Source organism: Anomaloglossus baeobatrachus, unplaced genomic scaffold (assembly GCF_048569485.1).
Source record: "Anomaloglossus baeobatrachus isolate aAnoBae1 unplaced genomic scaffold, aAnoBae1.hap1 Scaffold_4871, whole genome shotgun sequence".
Taxonomy (NCBI): domain Eukaryota; kingdom Metazoa; phylum Chordata; class Amphibia; order Anura; family Aromobatidae; genus Anomaloglossus; species Anomaloglossus baeobatrachus.
Genome location: NW_027444220.1, coordinates 5348 through 20892, shown reverse-complemented (window position 1 = coordinate 20892; position 15545 = coordinate 5348). Strand labels below are relative to the sequence as shown.

Sequence of the window (15545 nt, the reverse complement as noted above, 5' to 3'; positions counted from 1 at the left end):
TTGGCAGAGGCGACTTGGACGGCTTATCAGCAGGCGTGGCAGCAATGGGAGGCTTGGGTGCAGTCTTTTGGTTTGATTCGGTCGGTGGAGGATCAGGTAGGCGTGTTACTCTTGTGGATTGGGCGGTGGTCGGCATGGGGTTGGTCCCAGGCGAAGGTGGGTCGGGTGGTGGCGGGCCTGGCCTTTGGTTTTAAGTTGCGGAATAGGCCGGATTTGACGAAAAACTTTTTGGTGCGGCAGGCGTTGAGGGGGTTTCGCCGGGGGCAGAGTTGTGGGGATAGAAGGAGGCCAGTGTCTTTCGCTCTCTTGGAGCGAATGGGGGCCCACCTGAGTGCGGTGTGTTCGTCTGTTTTTGAGGTTATTTTGTTTCGGCTGGCGTTTTCGTTTGCGTTTTTCGGGGCGCTCCGGATTGGGGAATTGGTGGCGGTTAGTCGGCAAGGTTCCGGGGGGATTCAGGCGCGAGATATTCTTTTATCTGACACCAGCGTGGAATTTTGGCTCCGGAGGTCCAAGACGGATCAATCCGGCAGAGGACGGCGGGTGTTACTGGGGATGGTGGCGGAATCGGCAATGTGTCCGGTGCGGTGTTTGCGGGAGTTTAGGGGGTTGCGACCGCGGGTAGATGGGCCGTTGCTTTGTCATGAGGATGGTTCTTTCTTGTCGAATTATCAGTTTCGGGCAATTTTCCGGAGGTGTGTGGAAGGTCTTGGCCTGGATCCTGGTTGTTATGCGCCTCATTCTTTTAGGATTGGAGCAGCAACTGAGGCGGCCGTGTGCGGGTTGAGTCCGGAGATAGTACGGAGGATAGGTCGATGGGAATCCAGGAGATATTTGAGTTATGTGCGCCCTTAGCATGGCCTATGAGGTGGAGAGTTTTGGATTTGTTGTGTTATGGTATGGTACTGTAATGTTTTTGTTGTCTTCCTTTGCAGGGGACTTTTCCCGTTTGGTCTGGATATTGGGCCACTCCTTTGTGCACTGGGCAGCGATCCGGGCAGACATCCGATCAGAGGGTCGTCAGCTGGGCTTTGCACGAAATGTGGCGGTACTCCGGTGGTTGGGTATCCGGGGCATGCGGTGGATGCGGGTGTTGCCCGAGGTGCACAGGGCAATGCGATTGGACCGGGCGCCGGATATTCTGGTCTTGCACGTTGGGGGGAATGATGTGGGAATGGTGGCGGGCCGGGAGTTGATCAGAGATATAAAACATGATTTACTTCGGCTGTGGGTGGCTGTACCAGGACTTCGGACGGTCTGGTCAGAGATTGTCCCGAGACGGACATGGCGTAGGGCTCGGTCAGTTGAAAGGCTGAATAAGACCCGTATAAAAATCAATCGGGCCATTTCGGGTTTTGTAGTGAGGAATGGGGGGGTGGCGGTCCGTCATTTTGATTTGGAGGCGGTGGATCAGGATTACTGGTTGGCAGATGGGGTTCACCTGAATGCAGTGGGGACAGATTTGTGGACTTTGGGGATTCAGGAGGGTATTGAGCGGGCCATGGCATTGTCCGGTAGAGGGGGGGTCTCGAGCGTTTGAGGGGGTCAAAGCGCTCTCGTTGTGGTGGTGGGGGTGGGGTCCTCGAAGTTGGTGAAAATTGGATTGGGGGGTCCCAATGGAGGTGGAATCCCCCCCGTTAATTACTGGTTGGGGAGTGGTCTGGTGATCATGGGGGAACATCGGCTTGGTGGGGTCAGTTCCCGTGCTTGGTGGTTTAACCCTTCCCCCTCATATTTGTTTGGTGCTCCCGAGTTTGTGGTTGCGGCTGGGAGTAATGGGGTTGAGGGGGAAGGTAGGATTGGAGTATTGGGTGATCACCAGATTGTTTGAGCTTCGAGGACCACAACCCCCTGTTTTATAAATGTTATTATAAGTTATGTTAAATAAAAGGCTGCTGTGGCCATTTTATCCAATTATGTGTCTGTGGTCATTTCAATAAGGGGTTAAGTATTGGGGGTGGGGGTATGGTAGCAGTTAAGGGGTCACCAGGACTCCACTATGCCAACGTCATGTACTTTCACAAAATTAATAATGCTAACATATGCATAATCTGTATATCATATATCTCATAACAAATCTTGTTTTGAGAGTTTCAGACACAGAGAACACACAGTATGTGACAGTTATGCAAATAAATCATCAAAACATGACCTACTGAAACTCCTTATACACTTATTGAATAAGGAGCATTTCTTGTTCAATGAAAAGCTTTACGATTTTCTAATATGCCTTCTGTATACATTTCTTAGCGGATTCTTTACCTGCCAGCCCTCTTGATAATCGGATTCTGTATCAGTTTGATGATCTTCACTTTCACGCTCATCTTCATGCTCATTTGGTACAAATAATAAAGACTGTTTCTGTGACATTTCTGCAATCCGTCGCGCCATTTTGATTTCACGCTTAATGTCATCATCTTCTTCAATCATCCTTTCAGTCTCGGCCAGTTCAACTTCATCTCTTACTTTTATGAACTCATCATCTTCAGCCTCCATTGCCATGGAATCTTCACTGAATTCATCTGGAAGAAATGAGAAATAGCTAACATCACAATCATAAATAGAATAACAAGTCAGAATAATTCATGTGTGAAAAGGGCTCACATATCCCCACGCGGGGGGAAGTGGTATGGTTGACATAAGAAAGTCCAGTGGAATCATTAGCTGTCTCTGTGTGGAGGTAAGAAATCTTCCTGTGTGAAGTCTCCATGCTGGGACTTGTATGCTGGTCTAATACTGAAGTGGCATTATTAGGACTGTGTGTAACCTGTTTTCTTGCCAAGAAAGTCTATTTATTCTCCTTATATGTGACTCTTTTTAAGGAGTTTTAAAAAAGCAGCCTGGACATTTATTTAAATTGCCTCCTGTGCCGACTTCAAATGCTGCCACATGAGCCGAGATCCCTACAGTTGGTGCAAAAGCACAGGCATGAATCCCGAGGGGCACAAGATCACTACAAGGAAACCACATGTCTTGTTTAACGCCCCCTTGCACACAATGCAATTTTTTTATGCTTTTTTTGGGTGCATTTTGTGGTGACCTTTTAGTCACGACAAACTGCATGCTTTCCCTTCCTCAGCAAATTACCGTATTTTTCGCTTTATAAGACGCACCGGATTATAAGACACACCCCAAATTTATACATAAAAAAAGGTAAAAAAATAAAAATGGGGTCCGTCTTATATTCCGGTGTTCTCTTACCTTAGGGGGGCAGCAGTGGTGGTGAAGCGGGGGTCACAGGAGGCAGTGGTTTTGATGGCGGCGGGACAGTGGCGGCGGGGTCCGTGGTGACAGGTGCGGCGGGGTCTGTGGTGACGGGTGCGGCAGGGTCCGTGGTGACGGGTGCGGCGGGGTCCGTGGTGACGGGTGCGGCGGGGTCCGTGGTGACGGGTGCGGCGGGGTCCGTGGTGACGGGTGCGGCGGGGTCCGTGGTGACGGGTGCGGCGGGGTCCGTGGTAACAGGTGCGGCGGAGTCCGTGGTGGCAGGCGTGGCGGGGTCCGTGGTGGCAGACGCTGCGGAGTCCATGGTGGCAGGTGCAGCGTGTCAGTAGTGGCGGCAGCAGCAGTGGCGGGTGAGTGGTGCAGCAGGCCGGTGCGGTGAGTGTCCCAGTGTCCGCGGTCCCAGGTCAAATGATGGTGTCTGGAGCGGCGCTTGCGCAGATGGAGCTCTCATCCAAGAGCTCCATCTGCGTACGCGCCCGCTCCCAGCGCCATCATTCAAATCTGAGACCGCGGACACACTGGGAAACCTGCTGCTCAGCTGCCCGCACGCACAGAGTGGCAGCCAGCCCATCCACCCGCACAGAGAGGCAGCCAGCACCGACAGGCACCCGGCTGCCACCCGCATGCAGGCACATGCACCTGACTGCTGCCCGCACGCAGCCACAGGTACCCAGCTGCCACCCGCAGGCAAACACAGGTACCCGGCCGCTTGCACGCAGCAACAGGCACCCGGCTGCCCGATCATCGCACAGACAGGACCCCCATGTAAAGCTATACTATATTCGGATTTTAAGAAGCACCCCTCATTTTCCTCCCAAACTTTTGGGAGGAAAAGTGCGTCTTATAATCTGAAAAATACAGTATATAAGATTTCAGATTTGCTGTGCAAATGTGGTGACCAAAAAAATGCAGCATGTCATTTCTTTGTGTTTTCTCTGCATTTTTCACCCATTGGTAATAAAAAAAAAAACGCATGGTCAAAAAGCGCATAAAAAACACACTAAGGCTATGTGCGCACAGTGCGTTTTTCGCGGCGTTTTTGCAAGTTTTTCGGGTGCGTTTTTGGCCTCAAAACTGCATGACTTTGCTTCCCCAGCAAAGTCTATGAATTTTCATTTTTGCTGTACGCACACAACTGTTTTCTTAAGCTGCGTTTTTGAGCTTGAAAAAAAAAATGGACATGTCAATTCTTTCCTGCGTTTTTCTGTGTTTTCCGCCCATGCAATGCATTGGAAAAACGCAGAAAAACGCAGAGATCAAAAACGCAGCAAAACGCAGCCAAAAACGCACCAAATCGCGGTAAAAACGCATGCGTTTTTTGATGCGTTTTTTTGACGCAGGTGCGTTTTTGTGCGTTTTTAGAAGCCAAAAACGCACAAAAACGCAGCGTCAAAAAAACGCAGCGCGCGCACATAGCCTAAAATTGCATGCGTTTTTTGGCCACAAGATGCGTTTTTCTGGCCACAGGGTGTATTTTCGTTGTTACCACAAAAATGCAGCGTGCGGACATAGCCCTAAAGTAATGCAAGACTGAAAACAGACAACATGAAGGAACTGATCAAGAAGCTGATCCAGGTCAACATGCAGCAACAGCAAGCCCAGCAGCAAATGAATAAACTGTTGATGCAACAGTTTCAGCTGCAGCAGCAAGTACAGCAGCAGCACATCACGTTTTTGGCTGACATGCTCCACTCCAGGAAAACTGCACCACCTCTGAGTCAAGGTCATGATTCACACATGAGGAAGACGGTAAGGAGAGCCTTGCAAAAGATTAAACCAGGTGATGATATTGAGGCATTCCTGATGGTTTTTGAAAGGGTTGCGAAAAGGGATAAATTACCTCTGCTTGGAGATGGTCTTCTTACCAGCAGAAGGGGGCTGCTGCTGCTCCATTCTGCTGGAGAGTTAGACTGGAGCAAACACCGCCGACCCACGGCCCCCCCCCCACCATTTTTAAATGGACGGGATGCTCAACAGCCCCCTCCAGTGCCTCCTGGACTCACTTCTGGGTCTGTAACATCACTGGCCGCCGCTTCGTCATCCAAGCGCGCCCGCGCATGCCCAGTGCAGAGGCGTGTGGCGCCATTCACAAGATGCTCCTGCGCATGTGCGGCTGGAACATGCGGCGCCACACCAAAAATTGCGCTGCCCAAAGACTGCTGCACACGTGCGTCCGGAGACACGCAGAGGTGGCTACCACCTTACCATGGGGGCCGCCGCATGTGCCCACTCACAGTTGTAGCCCCCGTGGGCCCGCTGTGATGCTTCCAGGGGACCCGTGGTGGCTGTGGCAGGACCCATGCCGCTGCCAGAGTCAACCGCCGGGGCTGAGTAAGATCTTTCTTTTTCATGGCCCTCCAGGACCACTGTTATCCTGAGGTTACTGATTCAAGGACAGGAAACCAACTGATGCGGGGAGAGGTTCCGCCCTTTTGTATCCTGTAGGTCTCCTATCCTTGAAGGGCGGATCCCTCTCTCTCTAGTGGTGCCGTCATAGAATGAAGGAAAAAGAATGTTTCTTAACATTTTTCCCTTTAAAATCCATTTTATCTCCTGGTTTGTAAGTTTTATTCTCATTTCGTAAAAGTGGCAGAAAACTCTTGACAACTGTAACCTGGCAGTCAGAAATAGGCCAAGGCATCTTCCCCATGCTGTTCACATTGCATTTTAGCGCTGTCTCCATCAATTTTAGAGATTTTAAGGCCTCCCCAGCCCTCATGTGGAGGGTCCTCCGGAAAAATGCTAGAGTTTCCCATTGACTTCTATTATACTCGCTACTCGATTCGAGCCTGTCTGAGTGTCCGATTTACTCGATTCGAGCACCGTGCACGCGAGCATTTTAGCGCTCAATCATCACTATGAGACATGTACTGGAAAAACACGCATGGTACTGAAATGGATAGATAGATAGATAGATAGATTTTACAGCTATTAACCAAATAAAAAATTGTAAAAAAAAAATGATGTGGGGGCCCCCCATTTTTGATAAAAAGCAAAGGTAAAGCAGGCAACTGAGGCTGATATTATCAGGCTGGTCAGATCCATAGTTATTTACAGCCTTCACCGACTACAAATACCAACCCGCAGTTGGTCCAGAAGTTGTGCATCACATTAGATGCACCAATTCTGGAACTTCGCTTTGGCTCTTCCCTCATGCCCTTATGGCCTCATGCCTGAGTGAGAGAACTTCTTGTCTCTAACATGGTCTGCGGGGTTGATGTCAGCTGTATAGTGTCAGCTTGCAAAGGATATCTGTAAAAAACCACAAACATACAAACATAGAGACACAAAACAAGACACTTATCCTTGTGTACCACTTACTTCAAAAGAAACAAAATTCCCACCTGGTCTAACTAAGTCCAGAGATTCCGATGTAGAAAGTCTATGGAGTATTATTCTAACAATCAATAGACTTTTCTTACAGGTGTTTCCAGGTCACTCTGTGCTGCGTGAGTCCCAGCACCTCTGAAAAGTAGTGACATCAGTAATGTTACCATTGTTCAGGGTCACCGGGTCACTATGTCACTCTAGGTATAACTGCACTGCGTGAGACTTGGAGCCTCTGAAGAGTGGTGACATCAGTAACGTTACATCGGTTCACCAGGTTACCAGATTACTCTAGGGCACGCTGTGTGAGACTCTGCACCTCTGAAGAGCAGTGACATCATTAATGTTACTGCTTTTCAGAGCTCTTTTGAATAAAGTGATGAATGAGGGTAAGGGGTACTTCTCACATAACGAGATCGCTAGCGAGATCGCTGCTGAGTCACAGGTTTTGTGACGCAATAGGGGTCTCACCAGCGATCTCGTTATATGTGACACTAAGCAGCGACCTGGCCCCTGCTGTGAAATCGCTGATCGTTACACACTGTTCTGGTTTATTTTCTTCAAAGCATGTGTCCTGCTGCGCAGGACGCATCGCTGTGTTTGACATCTACCAAATAGCCTCCTATACAGGTCGCTCATCGTTATTCAGGTCGCTGATCGTCACTGCGTCGTTGGTGAGGTCTGACTGTTTGACATCTCACCAGCGACCTCCCAGCGACTTACCAGCGATCCTTATCAGGTCGCATCGTTTTCGGCATCGCTGGTAAGTCATTAAATGTGACGGGGGGGCTTAAGTATCTTTCGCTGTGATTTTTTATGGTTGTGTTTATCATTCCAGATATCCCTTTTTAGAATACAATGGATTTGGTGAATTATGGCCGATTCCCTGGACTACGGTGGAGCTGCATGGGGTTTTTTTTTAATAAAATGGTAAAGTAGGAAAAGTTTCAGGGAGGATTTATTTTAAGAATTTTTTTTTCTGTGTGTGTCTTTTTTTGGATTACTGGGTTAGAAATTTGGGTATCTGAGAGACACCTCGCCATGACTAACACCAGTGTTTGACACCAGCTGACAGTACACAGCTGACATCAACCCCATAAACCATTACCCTGATTTTCACCGCACAAGGGCAATTGGGAAGGGCAGAGGCAAATTGCCAGAATTGGTGCATCTAATGTGATTTACCACTTCTGGAGCGACTGTGGGCTGGTATTTTTAGGTAGTGAAGGGCCCAATAACCAAGGACCTTTCCAGTCTGATAATACTGGTGCCCAGCCGTCTGCTTTACTTTTTTTGGTTATCAAAATAGTGGGGACCCAATGTCATTTTTTTGCATTTAATTATTATGTTTTTTATCAGAAAGCTGTATACTCTCTCTCTATCATATTTGTACATCTACATAAAAAACATTAATTTCTTGAATGCAATTAATTTTGGTACCTGTCACATGGATAGTTCATGGATGTGACACAAATGTCATCCGTGTGCTGCACATGTTTTTCACGGACCTATACACTTTAATTGGCCTCTTCCGTGCTAAAAAAACAGACATTTCTCCATATGCATCACAGGGACTCGCATGTGCTTCACATGGATACAGGGTATATCCGAAGAGCAGGCTATTAGATTTCGATTGTCAAACATTGTTGCCGGTCAGCGAATATTTCACACTAAACAAGTAAATGCCTTTTTTGATACAGCTGGTCATACATCACAGGATAAGTGATCACAGGATAAGATTAACAGCACCGTGTCACATGTGATACATTGTGTTTCACCAGAAAACATTATGTGTGACAGAGAAGATAAGCAGCATAGTATGAGCTACCAGGGTCATAAGATACAAAGACGCAGGAACATGGTCTCACACTGAAGGGAATAGCGCGATCAGCTGTATTCAGCGTTGGCCGCGAGTAACCTCAGTGACAGCTCAGCTGATCGCGCTATTCCCTTCATTAGCTGCGTGGAGCTGACAGGAGCGGCGGCGTCTTCTGCAGCTCCGGTCACCTTCATGTAGCAGAGCTGGAAGCGACGCTGGACCATCCTGGATTACGCCGGACATGGAGGGCTTTTTCGGGCTTATAAAATTGGTGAACAAGGCAATTTGTTAGTGTTTTTTTTTCTAATAAAGGAGTGTTCGGGTGTGTGTGTTTATTTACTGTAATTTACAGATTAATCATGGAAGGTATCTCGGGGAGACGCCTGACATGATTAATCTAGGACTTATTGGCAGCTATGGGCTGCCAAAAACTCCTTATTACCCCGAATGCCAATGCACCAGGGCAAATCGGGAAGAGCCGGGTACAGTCCCAGAACTGTCGCATATAATGTATGCGGCAATTCTGGGCGGCTGCTGACTGATATTGTTAGGCTAGGGGGGCTCCCCATAACGTGGGGCTCCCCATCCTGAGAATACCAGCCTTCAGCCGTATGGCTTTATCTGGCTGGTATTAAAATTGGGGGGGACCGCACACCGTTTTTTTTAATTATTTATTTATTTTATATAGACACGCCCACCGGCTGCTGTGATTGGGTGCAGTGAGACAGCTGTCACTCAGCGTGGGGGGCGTGTCTGACTGCAACCAATCACAGGCGTCTGTGGGTGGGGAAAGCAGGGAATACGAGATTGATTAATGAGCGGCCGGCATATTCAAAGTAATTGTTGCCGCGTATTCTATGCACAGCTGTTCCTCGCCACGCTGGTGATCGGGGAGCGGTAAGTATGAGAGAGGGCTGCTCACTTCAGTCACTTGGGGGATTAGCGGTCACTGGTGAATCCTTCACAGGTGACCGCTAATCAGTACGCGGCACACAGACAGAGCCGCGGCATGACAATGAAGTCGGGTGAAGTTCACCCGAGTTCATTCTCATCGCGCAACTCTGTCTGCTATCAGCCGACATGTATCAACGACATTGTGCATCACACAAACGGACATTCCACACGGACATTCCACGTACACATACACGGGCATTTTACACACAAACACGGACATTTTACACGTACACACGGATCGCATACGCCATCACACGGATGCCATACGTACCAGAGAAACGCCCCAAAAAAAAAGGAACACGGACACGAAAAACGGACCGTGTCACACGGACGTTTTTTATGCGGAAGTATGTTTTAGGCCTTAACCAGTTTTCAAGCAAAAGTTTGGTCCAGTCCAAAAATATTACATTAATACTCTTGATTTCAAGTCTCAAATTTCTTGTTTCTGGCATGTATTATTTTGAGAAATCTACAAATGCTTAATATAAATAATTCCACATTCAGACTCACCATTTTCTCTAAGAAAGTTTTCAATGTCCCAATATGTTACATCTGTGGGTGAAATATTTAAAGGAAAGTTATCTATTATTTAGTAGTTACTTTTAGGAAAGATTACATGCAAATAACAAATTCACTAATTGAATGAATTAAAAGATGACACTAAAGGGTTTTTTAAAAAATTCCCATTCACACGCGCGATTCTGAGCGATAATTAAAGCACTGTGCAAATTTGAAATCTTCAGCATGCTCTTTTTTGTGAGAATTTTCATCGCAGATGCTGATTTCACCCTATTCAACGCCTACTAACATAAGTGTGAAACCTGCAACAAAATCCACATGCAGCCAGTGGGAATTCTTGCTTTTGATTCATTGTGGATATCTGCAGCAGAAATTTTCTGATGATGGCCTGATCCTACCATTCCCAATTTTAATATATATAGACACTAAATGGAAAAGAAGTACTGTATTTTTTAGGCCAGAATCACACTTGCTAGTGCCTCGCATGTAACTCGCGCGAGTCTCTCAAGGTAGAACCCGGCATGGCCGCACACTATGCATACAGAAGCGTCTGAGCTGCATAGAGATACATGCAACCGACCCGCTCTTGTCAGGGGAGTGTGTGGCCAAGCCGGGTTCTACCATGAGAGACTCGCGCGAGTTACACGCGAGGTACTAGCAAGTGTGATTCAGGCCTAAGACTACAACCCCTGGCAAAAATTATGGAATCTGGCTCTGAGGATGTTCATTCAGTTGTTTAATCTTTATTATTTTTTAAAAAGCAGATCACAGACATGGCACCAAACTAAAATCATTTCAAATGGCAACTTTCTGGCTTTAAGAAACACTAAAAAAAAAAATCATGAAAACATAACATGATTTTTTTTTTTTATAGTGTTTCTTAAAGCCAGAAAGTTGCCATTTGAAATGACTTTAGTTTTGTGCCATGTCTGTGATCTGCTTTTTTTAAACAAAAGTAAACAACTGAATGAACATCCTCAGAGCCAGGTGATTCCATAATTTTTGCCAGGGGTTGTATAATACACACTGTTTTGCCCCCAAATTTGGGAGGAAAAAAGGGTTCATCTCATACTCTGTACTTGGCTCACTGTAGGGGAGGTTGGCAGTGGCGGAGTTGGGTCACAGGAAGCAGGAGCAGTGTCGTCGCTACAGGAAGCCGGTGGCAGCAGGAGCAATGAATATTCATTTCCCCATTTAAGGGAAATTAATATTCACTGCTCCCCACGCCCATAATCCCGCCCACCTCTTGGCATCAAAGTCAGTGATAGTAATTGACTGTGAAGATTTTTACTACCACTGAAGCCATCACCAAGAGGAGGCACGGGTGAATAGTGAATATTCATTTCTCTTTAATGGGGAAATGAATATTCCCTGCTCCTGCCGCCAGCTTTCTGCAGCTGCGACCCTGCTCCTGCCTTTGGCACACCTGTGACTGGGGCCGCATGGCAGAGACGTCATGCACTGCCTGTCACTTACACGCTGAAATCAGTTGCCTGCATTAGAAGAGGACGTCGGTTGTTTTTTTGATGTGTGTGGCGTAATGGGAGGCATATATACCAGGATGGGCCAATGATGGATGACATACAAGTGCTTCTCAATAAATTAGAGTATCATCAAAAAGTTAATTAATTTTAGTTATTCAATACAAAAAGTGAAACACATTATAATATATAGACTCATTACAAACAGAGAATGATCTATTTCTAGTGTTCATTTCTGTTAATGTTGATAATTATGGCTTACAGCCAATGAAAACCCAAAAGTCATTATCTCAGAAAATTAGAATAATTAATACAAAACACCTGCAAAGTCTTCCTAAGAGATTAAAATGGTCCCTTAGTCTGGTTCAGTAGGCTTCACAATCATGGGGAAGATTGCTGACTTGACATATGTCCAGAAGGCAATCATTGACACACTTCACAAGAAGGATAAGCCACAAAAGGTAATTTCTAAAGAAGCTGGCTGTTCACAGAGTGCTCTATGCAAGCAAAATAATGGAACGTTGAGTGGAAGAAAAAAGTGTGGTAGAAAAAGGTGCACAAGCAACCGGGATAACCACAGCCTTGAAAGGATAAGGAAAAAGCCATTCAAAAATTTAGAGGAGATTGCAAAGGAGTGGACTGCTGCTGGAGTCAGTGCTTCAAAAGCCACCTGACATATCCAGAACATGAGCTACAACTGTCACATTCCTTGTGTCAAGCCACTCATGACCATTAGACAACGCCAGAAGCTTCTTACCTGGGCCAAGGAGAAAAAGAACTGGACTGTTGCTCAGTGGTCCAAAGTGATATTAAATTTTGATTTTCATTTGGAATTCAAGGTCCAAGAGTCTGAAGAAAAAGTGGAGAGGCCACAATCCAAGCTGCTTGAGGTGTAGTGTGCAGTTTCCACAATCAGTGATGGTTTGGTGAGTCATCTCATCTGTGTATTATCAAGACCAACATCGGCACAGCCGTGTACCAGGAAATTTTAGAGCACTTCATGCTTCCCTCTGTCGACAAGCTTTTTGGAGATGGAAATTTAATTTTCCAGCAGGACTTGGCACCTGTCCACACTGCCCAAAGTACCAATACCTGGTTTAATAACCACAGTATCACTGTGCTTTTTTGGACAGCAAACTCACCTGACCAAAACCCCCATAGAGAATCTATGGGGTATTGTCAAGAGGAAGAAGAGAGACAGCAGACCCAACAATGCAGACAAGCTGAAGGCTGCTATCAAACCAACCTGGGCTTCCATAACACCTCAGCAGTGGCACAGACTGATCACCTCCATGCCACGCCACATTGATAATAATAATAATAATAATAATAATTTTATTCATTTATATAGCGCTATTAATTCCACAGCGCTTTACATACATTGGCATTGATGCAGTATTTCATGCAAAAGGAGCCCCGACTAAGTATTGAGTGCATTTACTGTACATACTTCCAGTAGGTCAACATTTTTGAGTTTAAAATAATTTTTTTCAGTTGGTCTTATATAATATTTTAATTTTCTGAGATAATGACTTTTGGTTTTTCATTGGCTGTAAGCCATAATCATTAACATTAACAGAAGTAAACACTTGAAATTGATCACTTTGTGTGTAATGACTCTATATAATATATGTGTTTCACTTTTTGAATTGAATTACTGAAATAAATTTACTTTTTGATGATATTCTAATTTATTGAGAAGCACTTATATATACCAGCATGAGAGACATATATACCAGAATGTGTAACATATATACCAGGAAGGGGTCCAGGATGGGGAACATATATACCATGATGAGGGACAGATATACCAGGAAAGGGCCCTGGATGAGGGACATTACTAAAGAATTGGGGTACATTACACCCATAACAGTGTAAGCAGCAGATCCCCCCATAGCAGTGCGTCATGGCCACATTTTTTTGCTTCAATTTTTTTTCCTATTTTCCCCTTCTAAAACCTAGGTGCATGGTCTGGTGCGTCTTATGAAAAATACGGTAATAATATTAAGGGCTTTCTTATTATAACATAGAAAATGGTGATCTTTTCTTTAGTATAATCTGATTATTACATAAAATACTGAAATTGCCTATGTTATCTATTCTTGCCCTTCTGTCCAATCGATTGAATCTTTCATGATAAGTAAATGAAAATAAATTAAATGGAATGGACACAATTGCTCATCAAAATTCAAAGATCTCTTAAATATTGATGGTGTTCTATCCTAGCGATGTCGAGCACGATAGCTCCCGCCTCCGTCATTCCAGCGATATGTGGTGATCACTGCCGTAGTGAACCTTATCGCTACAGCAGCGTCACACGCACATACCTTGTCAGTGACGTCGCTGTGACCGCCGAACAATCCCTCCCTCAAGGTGGAGGTGCGTTCGGCGTCATAGACGGCCAATAGAAGCGGAGGGGCGGAGATGAGCGGGACGTAACATCCCGCCCACCTCCTTCCTTTCGCATTGCCGGTGGACGCAGGTAAGGAGATGTTCGTCGGTCCTGCGGTGTCACACATAGCGATGTGTGATGCCGCAGGAACGAGGAACAAAATCGCTACGTACGAGACCGATTTTTGGTATTTGGACAACCTCTCCAAAACCAAACGATTTTTGTCTCTTTTGCGATCGTTTAAGGTCGCTCATACGTGTTACACGCTGCGATGCCGCTAACGACGCCGGATGTGCGTCACAAACACCGTGACCCCGACGATAAATCGTTAGCGATATTGCAGAGTGTAAAGTACCCCTTACTCTTAGCCTAATGCTGCTTTTACAAGGAACAAGTTTTCAAGCCACAGACGACTGATGGACCTCTCTTTCAATACAATTATGGTTGCGACATTCTTCTGGGGTCAGCGGAGCACTAATCAGCTAATCAGCTCTTTTACACAACACACAGCGGTATCGCTGCAGCAGGATAAAGTCGTTGCTTTATGTTGTTGATGTTGCTGCAGTTCTGGAGTAGCGGTGAAGACCACTGCTAAGTATACACAAAGAATAAAGTGGAAGTGACTGGACTTCCATGACTGGAAGTGCTGGGCATACATAAGAGCGGTCACAGCGAACACAGGTATGCGCGTCACCGATGGTGATGCTGCATTGAATAGCAAGTTAGTACACCCCTGCGAGCGTACTAACATGTTAAGAGGGCGAACTAATTGGGGGATATAATGCCCATGGGGCTAGTCCCTGCGCTCATTAGCATACGATAAAATACCGTTAGAAATACTTTTTCTAAAGATCCCTTTATCTATGCTAGTGTATACAGGGATTGTTAGGCAGGAATTAGCAATATGTACCCAGGACTGCTTGTGGTTCTGAGTGGATATAGCACCTGACAGGTTCCCTTTAAGCATTTTGGATCATGCTATAAAAATGCTTTCTTTTCCCAGTATTTGCTAATGCCTCGTAATGGAGAAGTCTCAAACTCTCTAGGACTGACCAAAACTTGTAATTTGGGTCTATACATGAAATTATCAAAATTGGTATTCAAATAGAACAGTTTTACCTTGTTTTTTTTCTGGTGTATTTTGATAGACTGCTGAAATTCCCAGCCATTCTAAAATTATACTTGGAATTTCCGAAGAACTCTCAATTTCCTGATATTCCTGAGGAGTTAAAAATATGATTTGTTTTAGTTGGCTACTATAAGGTGTAGAGCAAGTGCCTTGTGACCTCTAACACCATGAGGACCTACATAAGTGGCATTCATAGCCAATTCTCTCTTTAAATAAATCAATACATACAATACATATAAAGGGTGGGTCATAAGTATGGATACACCATGATAAAATGAAAGTGGTTGTTGATATCACCTTACCGTTTGTGGCATGTTAGTACATTCGAGAGGCCAAACATTTGAGGCCAGGTGACGCCCATGCTGGCCATCTGCAAAGCTGCCATTTTGAATTCAACTTTACTTTTTTCAATGCGAAGGAGTCATGTGACACATCAAACACATAGAGAATTGCACAAGAAAAAACAATGGTGTGCTCATTTTTAACGTAGCTTTATTCATTATCGAGTTATTGACATTTTTGTGACATGGAATAACGACACAACGAGAGAAATGCCGCAGATCCAGTATCCAGAATGTGGGACACCTGAAACAATGGATACAGGAGGCCTGTGGTAGCATTTCTTCTGCGATATTGCTCTTGGTGTGTCAAGAGTGGGAGAAGAGAATCACGTTGAAAATTCAACACAATGGGCAGCACTTTGAG

The 15545-nt window shown here is 45.6% G+C and overlaps 1 long non-coding RNA gene across 1 annotated transcript; it reads right to left on the bottom strand.

Annotated features, from left to right (window-relative positions):
- Positions 1 to 2288: 2288 nt before the first annotated feature.
- LOC142281872 (uncharacterized) lies at positions 2289 to 14926 on the bottom strand. The gene is made up of 3 exons (XR_012743883.1): positions 14831 to 14926; positions 9830 to 9871; positions 2289 to 2519 (listed from the first exon to the last, which is right to left on the bottom strand). It is a non-coding gene; the product is annotated as an uncharacterized LOC142281872 (long non-coding RNA).
- Positions 14927 to 15545: the final 619 nt, after the last annotated feature.